The sequence below is a fragment of the Eschrichtius robustus genome, chromosome 10 (assembly GCF_028021215.1).
Source record: "Eschrichtius robustus isolate mEscRob2 chromosome 10, mEscRob2.pri, whole genome shotgun sequence".
Taxonomy (NCBI): Eukaryota; Metazoa; Chordata; class Mammalia; order Artiodactyla; family Eschrichtiidae; genus Eschrichtius; species Eschrichtius robustus.
The window spans coordinates 77289917-77298199 of record NC_090833.1 but is presented as its reverse complement, the minus strand read 5'-3'; the positions used below and the strand labels follow the sequence as shown (position 1 = coordinate 77298199).

The window sequence follows — 8283 nt, the reverse complement described above, 5'->3', positions numbered from 1 at the left end:
GATTAATTTGTGTAGATTTATCAAATAGGATTCTTTAAGACTGCCAGTTTTTTCCCCATATTTATTGCGTGCATCTTTGGTTCTATCTACAAAGTAAGGGTACTTGCATCAGTTGATTAATAGTAACTTGAACGTCTGTCTTCTAGGTTTTTTTAAGAACAAAAAATCAAGGATTTAATTTTAAAGATAAATTGTTGCAACAGTCCAAGAGATAAATTATAATCATCGTAGTATTTGGGTATTTTTCTGAATAGTTTTCATAGTTAACAGGCCTTTTCAGTACCAAACATAGACTTCAAATTTAAGATAATGGAACCTCAGAGAGTCACAGTGGTTGAGGCACTGCAATATTAAACTTGTAAAACAGTTGCATTTGGTGTACCAGGAAAAAACTCAGACTAATAGATTTCAGAAAGCTTCTCTATAGCAAAGATTGGAGGCATTAAGACTGGCCACAAGTTATTTTTCTCTATATTCTCATTTTAGACCAAGGGTTGACAGACATTTTCTTTACAGGACAAGACAGTAAATATTTTAGGGTATGTTGGACGTTTAATCACTGTTGTAACTACCAAACTCTACCACTGTAGCTTGAAAGCAGCCATAGAAAAAGCATAAATGAAGAGCGTGGCCGTGTTCCAATACAGCTTCATTTATCGACACTTAAATTTAAATTTCATCTAACTTCCATGTGTCACAAATATTATTCTTTAATTTTTTTCTACTATTTAAAATTGTAAAATTATTTTTAGCTCTTAGTACAAAAACAGGTTGAATTAGTCCTGTGATCTTAGTTTACCTTCCCCTGCCTTACACTAAGAGCTCCTCAAAGGCAGTGAAAGGTATCTTGTTTACCTTGATATCCCCCAATACTGAGCATGTAATAGATACTCAGAAAATGTATGGGAAATAACTACTCTGAATGATGCCTTTAATTATAAATTTAATATTGATTTGTTTCTAATGTTAATTTTAGCTTAGCAAATGAAACTTTTTTCTATATTTATATATGTATATGTATATTTATGTATATATATGTATATATGTATATATATTTATGTATATATGTTATCTGTATATATGTATATATATGTATATATATTTATATATCCTTTCCTTAATTTCATGTATATTTATATTTAAATAGTTTCATTGAAGTATAATTTTATATGATAGAAAGAACTGACCTATCTTAAGTGTATAATCCAGTGCTTTTAGTAAATTTACTGAGTTGGGCAGCCATCACAATAATCTAGTTTTTGAACATGTCTATCATCCCCATCATCCCAAAAAGATCCCATGTGACCATTTGCTGTCAATAGCGGTTTATATATATTACAAAAATGGATTAACGTAATATTCTATTCTATTACATGCATCAAAACATCAGAAGACAAATTTAGCCTTTATGAAGATATGTCAAAGCTTATGCTCTTGACACTTTTTAATTATTACCTCATGTAGTCCTCATCCAACCTAATGTGGTCATTTATATTATTATTATCTACTTTTTTTTAACATCTTTATCGGAGTATAATTGCTTTACAATGGTGTGTTAGTTTCTGCTGCATAACAAAGTGAATCAGCTATACATAAACATATATCCCCATATCTCTTCCCTCTTGCATCTCTCTCCCACCCTCCCTATCCCACCTCTCGAGGTGGACACAAAGCATGGAGCTGATCTCCCTGTGCTATGTGGCTGCTTCCCACTAGCTATTTTACATTTGGTAGTGTATATTTATATACATGCCACTCTCTCACTTCGTCCCAGCTTACCCTTACCCCTCCCTGTGTCCTCAGTTCATTCTCTACATCTGTGTCTTTATTCCTGTCCTGCCTCTGGGTTCTTGAGAACCTTTATTTATTTATTTATTTTTAGATTCCTTATACATGTGTTAGCATATGGTATTTGTTTTTCTCTTTCTGACTTACTTCACTCTGTATGACAGACTCTAGGTCCATCAACCTCACCACAAACAACTCAGTTTCATTTCTTTTTATGGCTGACTAATATTCCATTGTATATATGTGCAACATCTTCTTTATCCATTCATCCGATGATGGACACTTAGGTTGCTTCCATGTCCTGGCTATTGTAAATAGAGCTGCGATGAACATTGTGGTACATGACTCTTTTTGAATTATGGTTTTCTCAGTGTATACGCCCAGTAGTGGGATTGCTGGGTCGTATGGTAGTTCTATTTTTAGTTTTTTCAGGAACCTCCATACTGTTCTCCATAGTGGCTGTATCAATTTACATTCCCACCAACAGTGCAAGAGGGTTCCCTTTTCTCCACACCCTCTCCAGCATTTATTGTTTGTAGATTTTTTTGATGATGGCCATTCTGACTGATGTGAGGTGATACCTCATTGTGGTTTTGATTTGCATTTCTCTAATGATTAATGATGTTGAGCATTCTTTCATGTGTCTGTAGGCCATCTGTATATCTTCTTTGGAGAAATGTCTATTTAGGTCTTCTGCCCGTTTTTGGATTGGGTTGTTTGTTTTTTTTGATGCTGAGCTGCATGAGCTGCTTGTAAATTTTAGAGATTAATCCTTTGTCAGTTGCTTCATTTGCAAGTATTTTCTCCCATTCTGAGGGCTGCCTTTTCCTCTTGTTTACGGTTTCCTATGCTGTGCAAAAACTTTTAAGTTTCATTAGGTCCCATTTGTATATTTTTGTTTTGATTTCCATTTCTCTAAGAGGTGGGTCAAAAAGGATCTTGCTGTGATTTATGTCATAGAGTGTTCTGCCTATGTTTACCGCTAACAGTTTGATAGTGTCTGCCCTTACATTTAGGTCTTTAATCCATTTTGAGTTAATTTTTGTGTATGGTGTTAGGGAATATTCTAATTTCATTCTTTTACGTGTAGCTGTCCAGTTTTCCCAGCACCACTTATTGAAGAGGCTGTCTTTTCTCCATTGTATTCTCTTGCCTCCTTTATCAAAGATAAGGTGACCATATGTTCATGGGTTTATCTCTGGGCTTTCTATCCTGTTCCATTGATCTATATTTCTATTTTTGTGCCAGTACCATATTGTCTTGATTACTGTAGCTTTGTAGTATAGTCTGAAGTCAGGGAGCCTTATTCTTCCAGCTCCATTTTTCTTTCTCAAGATTGCTTTGGCTGTTTGAGGTGTTTTGTGTTACCATACAAATTGTGAAATTTTTGTTCTAGTTCTGTGCAAAATGCATTGGTAGTTTGATAGGGAATTCACTGAATCTGTAGATTGCTTTGGGTAGTATAGTCATTTTCACAATATTGATTCTTCCAGTCCAAGAATATGGTATATCTCTCCATCTGTTGGTATCATCTTTAATTTCTTTCATCAGTATCTTATAGTTTTCTGCATACAGGTCTTTTGTCTCCTAGGTAGGTTTATTCTTAGGTATTTTATTCTTTTTGTTGCAATGGTAAATGTGAGTGTTTCCTTAATTTCTCTTTCAGATTTTTCATCATTAGTGTATAGGAATGTAAGAGATTTCTGTGCATTAATTTTGTATCCTGCTCCTTTACCAAATTCATTGATTAGCTCTAGTAGTTTTCTGGTAGCCTCTTTAGGATTCTCTATGTATAATATCATGTCATCTGCAAACAGTGACAGTTTTACTTCTTCTTTTCTGATTTGGATTCCTTTTATTTCTTTTTCTTCTCTGATTGCTGTGGCTAACACTTCCAAAACTATGTTAAATAATAGTGGTGAGAGTGGGCAACCTTGTCTTGTTCCTGATCTTAGTGGAAATGCTTTCAGTTTTACACCATTGAGAACGATGTTGGCTGTGGGTTTGTCATATATGGCCTTATTATGTTGAGGTAGGTTCCCTCTGTGCCTACTTTCTGGAGGGTATTTATCATCAATGGGTGTTGAATTTTGTTGAAAGCTTTTTCTGCATCTGTTGAGATTATATGGTTTTTATCGTTCAGTTTGTTAATATGGTGTTTCACATTGATTGATTTGCGTATATTGAGGAATCCTTGCATTCCTGGGATAAACCCTGCGTGATCATGGTGTATGATCCTTTTTATGTGCTGTTGGACTCTGTTTGCTAGTATTTTGTTCAGGACTTTTGCATCTGTGTTCATCAGTGATATTGGCCTGTAGCTTTCTTTTTTGTGACATCTTTGTCTGGTTTTGGTATCAGGGTGATGGTGGCTTCATAGAATGAGTTTGGGAGTGTTCCTCCCTCTAGTATATTTTGAAGTGTTTGAGAAGGATAGGTGTTAGCTCTTCTCTAAATGTTTGATAGAATTGTCCTGTGAAGCCATGTGGTCCTGGGCTTTTGTTTGTTGGAAGATTTTTAATCACAGTCTCAATTTCAGTGCTTGTGATTGGTCTGTTTATATTTTCTCTTTCTTCCTGGTTCAGTCAGAAGGTTTTACTTTTCTAAGAATTTGTCCATTTCTTCCAGGTTTTCCATTTTATTTTCATATAGTTGCTTGTAGTAATCTCTCATGATCCTTTGTATTTCTGCAGTGTCAGTTGTCACTTCCCCTTTTTCATTTCTAATTCTGTTGATTTGAGTCTTTTCCCTTTTTTTCTTGATGAGTTTACGGTGTAATGGTTTATCAATTTTGTTTATCTTCTCAAAGAACCAGCTTTTAACTTTATTGATCTTTGCTATTATTTCCTTCATTTCTTTTTCATTTATTTCTGATCTGATTTTTATGATTACTTTCCTTCTGCTAACTTTGGGGTTTTTTGTTCTTCTTTCTCTAATTGCTTTAGCTGTAAGGTTAGGTTGTTTATTTGAGCTTTTTCTTGTTTCTTAATGTAGGTTTGTATTGCTATAACCTTCCCTCTTAGAACTGCTTTTGCTGCATCCCATAGGTTTTGGGTCATCGTGTTTTCATTGTCAATTTTTTCTGATTTCCTCTTTGATTTTTTCAGTGATCTCTTGGTTATTTAGTAGTGTATTGTTTAGCGTCCATGTGTTTGTATATTTTACAGTTTGCTTTTTTTTCCCTGTAATTGTTATCTAGTCTCATAGCTTTGTGGTCGGAAAAGATACTTGATACGATTTCAATTTTCTTAAATTTACCAAGGTTTGATTTGTGACCCAAGATATGGGGTCACAAATGGAGAACATTCTGGAGAATATTCCATGAGCACTTGAGGAGAAAGTGTATTCTGTTGTTTTTGGATGGAATGTCCTATAAATATCAATTAATTCCATCTTGTTTAATGTGTCATTTAAAGCTTGTGTTTCCTTATTTATTTTCATTTTGGATGATCTATCCATTGGTTAAAGTGGGTTGTTAAAGTCCCCTACTATGATTGTGTTACTGTTGATTTCCCCTTTTATGGCTGTTAGCTTTTGCCTTATGTATTGAGGTGCTCCTATGTTGGGTGCATAAATATTTACAATTGTTATATCTTCTTCTTGATTTGATCCCTTGATCATTATGTAGTGTCCTTCTTTGTATTCAGTCTTTATTTTAAGGTCTATTTTGTCTGATATGAGAATTGCTACTCCAGCTTTCTTTCGATTTCCATTTGCATGGAATATCTTTTTCCATCCTCTCACTTTCAGTCTGTATGTGTCCCTAGGTCTGAAGTGGGTCTCTTGTAGATAGCATATATACAGATCTTGCTTTTGTATCCATTCAGCCAGTCTGTGTCTTTTGGTTGGAGCATTTAATCCATTTTCATTTAAGGTAATTATCGATATGTATGTTCCTATTACCGTTTTCTTAATTGTTTTGGATTTGTTATTGTAGGTTTTTCCCTTCTCTTGTGTTTCCTGCCTTGAAAAGTTCCTTTAGAAATTGTTGTAAAGCTGGTTTGATGGTGCTGAATTCCCTTAGCTTTTGCTTGTCTGTAAAGGTTTTATTTTCTCCATTGAATCTGAATGACATCCTTGCTGAGTAGAGTAATCTTGGTTGTAGGTTTTTCCCTTTCATCACTTTAAATATGTCCTGCCACTCCCTTCTGGCTTTTAGAGTTTCTGCTGAAAGTTCAGCAGTTAACCTTATTGGTATTCCCTTGTATGTTATTTGTTGTTTTTCCCTTGCTGCTTTTAATATTTTTTCTTTGTATTTAATTTTTGATAGTTTGATTAATATGTATCTTGGCGTGTTTCTCCTTCAGTTTATCTTGTATTGGACTCTCTGTGCTTCCTGGACTTGACTCACTATTTTCTTTCCCATGTTAGGGAAGTTTTCAACTATAATCTCTTCAAATATTTTCTCAGTCCCTTTCTTTTTCTCTTCTTCTTCTGGGACCCCTATAATTCGAATGTTGGTGCGTTTAATGTTGTCCCAGAAGTCTCTGAGTGTGTCCTTAATTCTTTTAATTCTTTTTTCTTTATTCTGCTCTGCGGCAGTTATTTCCACTATTTTATCTTCCAGGTCACTTATCTGTTCTTCTGCCTCAGTTATTCTGCTGTTGATTCCTTCTAGACAAATATGAAATGCTTCACAAATTTGCGTGTCATCCTTGCGCAGGGGCCATGCTTATCTCTATATCATTCCAATTTTTACTATATGTACTCCTGAGGCGAGCACTTAATCTACGTTTTATTTATAAGGAACTGAAGTAACTTTCCCAAGTTTGCTTGATTGTAGAGTGACATCAGCTCAGGTCTTGAGTGGAGGCACAGAGCTTTAAACTGATGCAGTATGGCTCCAGGGTTCATGATGATAATCACTTTAAGAGTGTAGGATTTTAGAAGCCATTAATAATACTCAGAAGAATAATGAAAGGTCTTTCCTAAGAGGCAATTAGGAATTAACTTTTGACTTACCATTTTAGGAAAGCAATAATTTTCATCAAAACCATAGCTTCCAACCTCTTTAATCATATCTAAGTCAGAATCGTTAAGAACATAAATCAACTGATATTTTAGGTGTATAGTTTCAAGTAGTAAATAGCAGGCAATTATTCCGGTACTCAGGATATGTATCCCTTTAACATTTCTAGTGTTATCCATTTCTCCAAAATATATCATTTAAAAAGAATTGTTAGAAAAATTGTAAATAGGGAGAGATTTAAGATGGCAGAGTAAGAGGATATGGATCATGTCTCCCCCAACAAACACATCAGAAATAATCTACACGTGGAAGAATTTTAAGTAGCTTGAAATTGGTAGAAGGACTCCTGTACAACCAGGGATTTAAGAAATATGCACAGGTAATCTGGTAGGAAGGGAAGAGAAGTGATCAGTTTGGCACCTGTGCGTCTGGGAGGAGAAAGGGATGAAAAAGGAAAATTCACAGGCAGACATCCCCCTTTTGGGAGTGAGCAGTGAGAGCCACAGATTGGGTGCCCCTGTCCTGGGGTCTTATACGGGGGAAGACCTGACTGGTTGGAGGACTAACAGGAGGGCTGTGTGAAGTCTGGAATCTGATCATGAAAAACAGGCACGTGCTGATTTGCCTCCAAGTCAAGGTGGAGGGAGATCTGTTCTAGTAGCTGCCAGTTTCATGGGACCACCTCTCTGTGTGTCTCAGCATGAGCTGAGCAAACACTCCAGCCCTGCTCGCTCCACATCACAGCACAGCCATGGAACCGGGGTGGCCATGACCATGGAGAAGACTCGACTATGGGAGGAACTAAGAGTCAACATGGTCCTGGGGAGGAGCCTGGGTGGATTGGCAGCAGCCATCATGGGCACTTGCTCAAGCAGAGCATCAGATTTCTTATGGTGGCTGCGCCACCACAGCTTACCCCCCGTTACACGCTGAGAGTCCACTTGGGTCCCGCCTGCCCTGTGGTGTGGCTCCCCAGCAGGGTAGTGGCGCCAGAGACTGGGGGCGGTGATCATCTGTGGGGCAAAGGACACTTGAACCCGAAACTGTGTATGAATGGAATAAGGGAATCAACTGGGGGTGCCTGCAAAGGCAGCACATCAGAGACAGCTAAGACTTCTGTCTGCAGCTGACATGAGCCCAGAGCCCTCACAAGCCCCACTTGCTTCAGTACGCCCCCACTCTGGGGCAAAAGTATTGGTGCAGAGAGAGGGGGGAAAACACATACTTAAAGATAACAGAACCAGCTCAGGCCAGACCCTCAGGGCTTCCACTCCAGCAACTTGAGATCAGACCTTCCCCCCCGATAGGGTCGTGATGGCCGCTGGGCAGAGGGGAAGCCCCACCTCACACTCAGTCTAGCCTTAGACCTTCCATCTTCAGCCCCACCTCCATCAAGGTGATAGCTGCCAGCTCACCTTGAGGAAAGACATGACTTGTGTCCATGTCAGTTTCAGCTCTGCCAACAAAGGCACTGGGCACATGCCGTCTGTATAGGGACACTTCCATATAATAACACCTCTTCAAGA

At 37.4% G+C, this 8283-nt stretch overlaps 1 non-coding gene across 1 annotated transcript; it reads right to left on the bottom strand.

Moving 5' to 3' along the window:
- Positions 1-6406: 6406 nt before the first annotated feature.
- On the bottom strand, positions 6407-6511 carry LOC137771113 (U6 spliceosomal RNA). Its single transcript, XR_011075325.1, has one exon. It is a non-coding gene; the product is annotated as a U6 spliceosomal RNA (small nuclear RNA).
- Positions 6512-8283: the final 1772 nt, after the last annotated feature.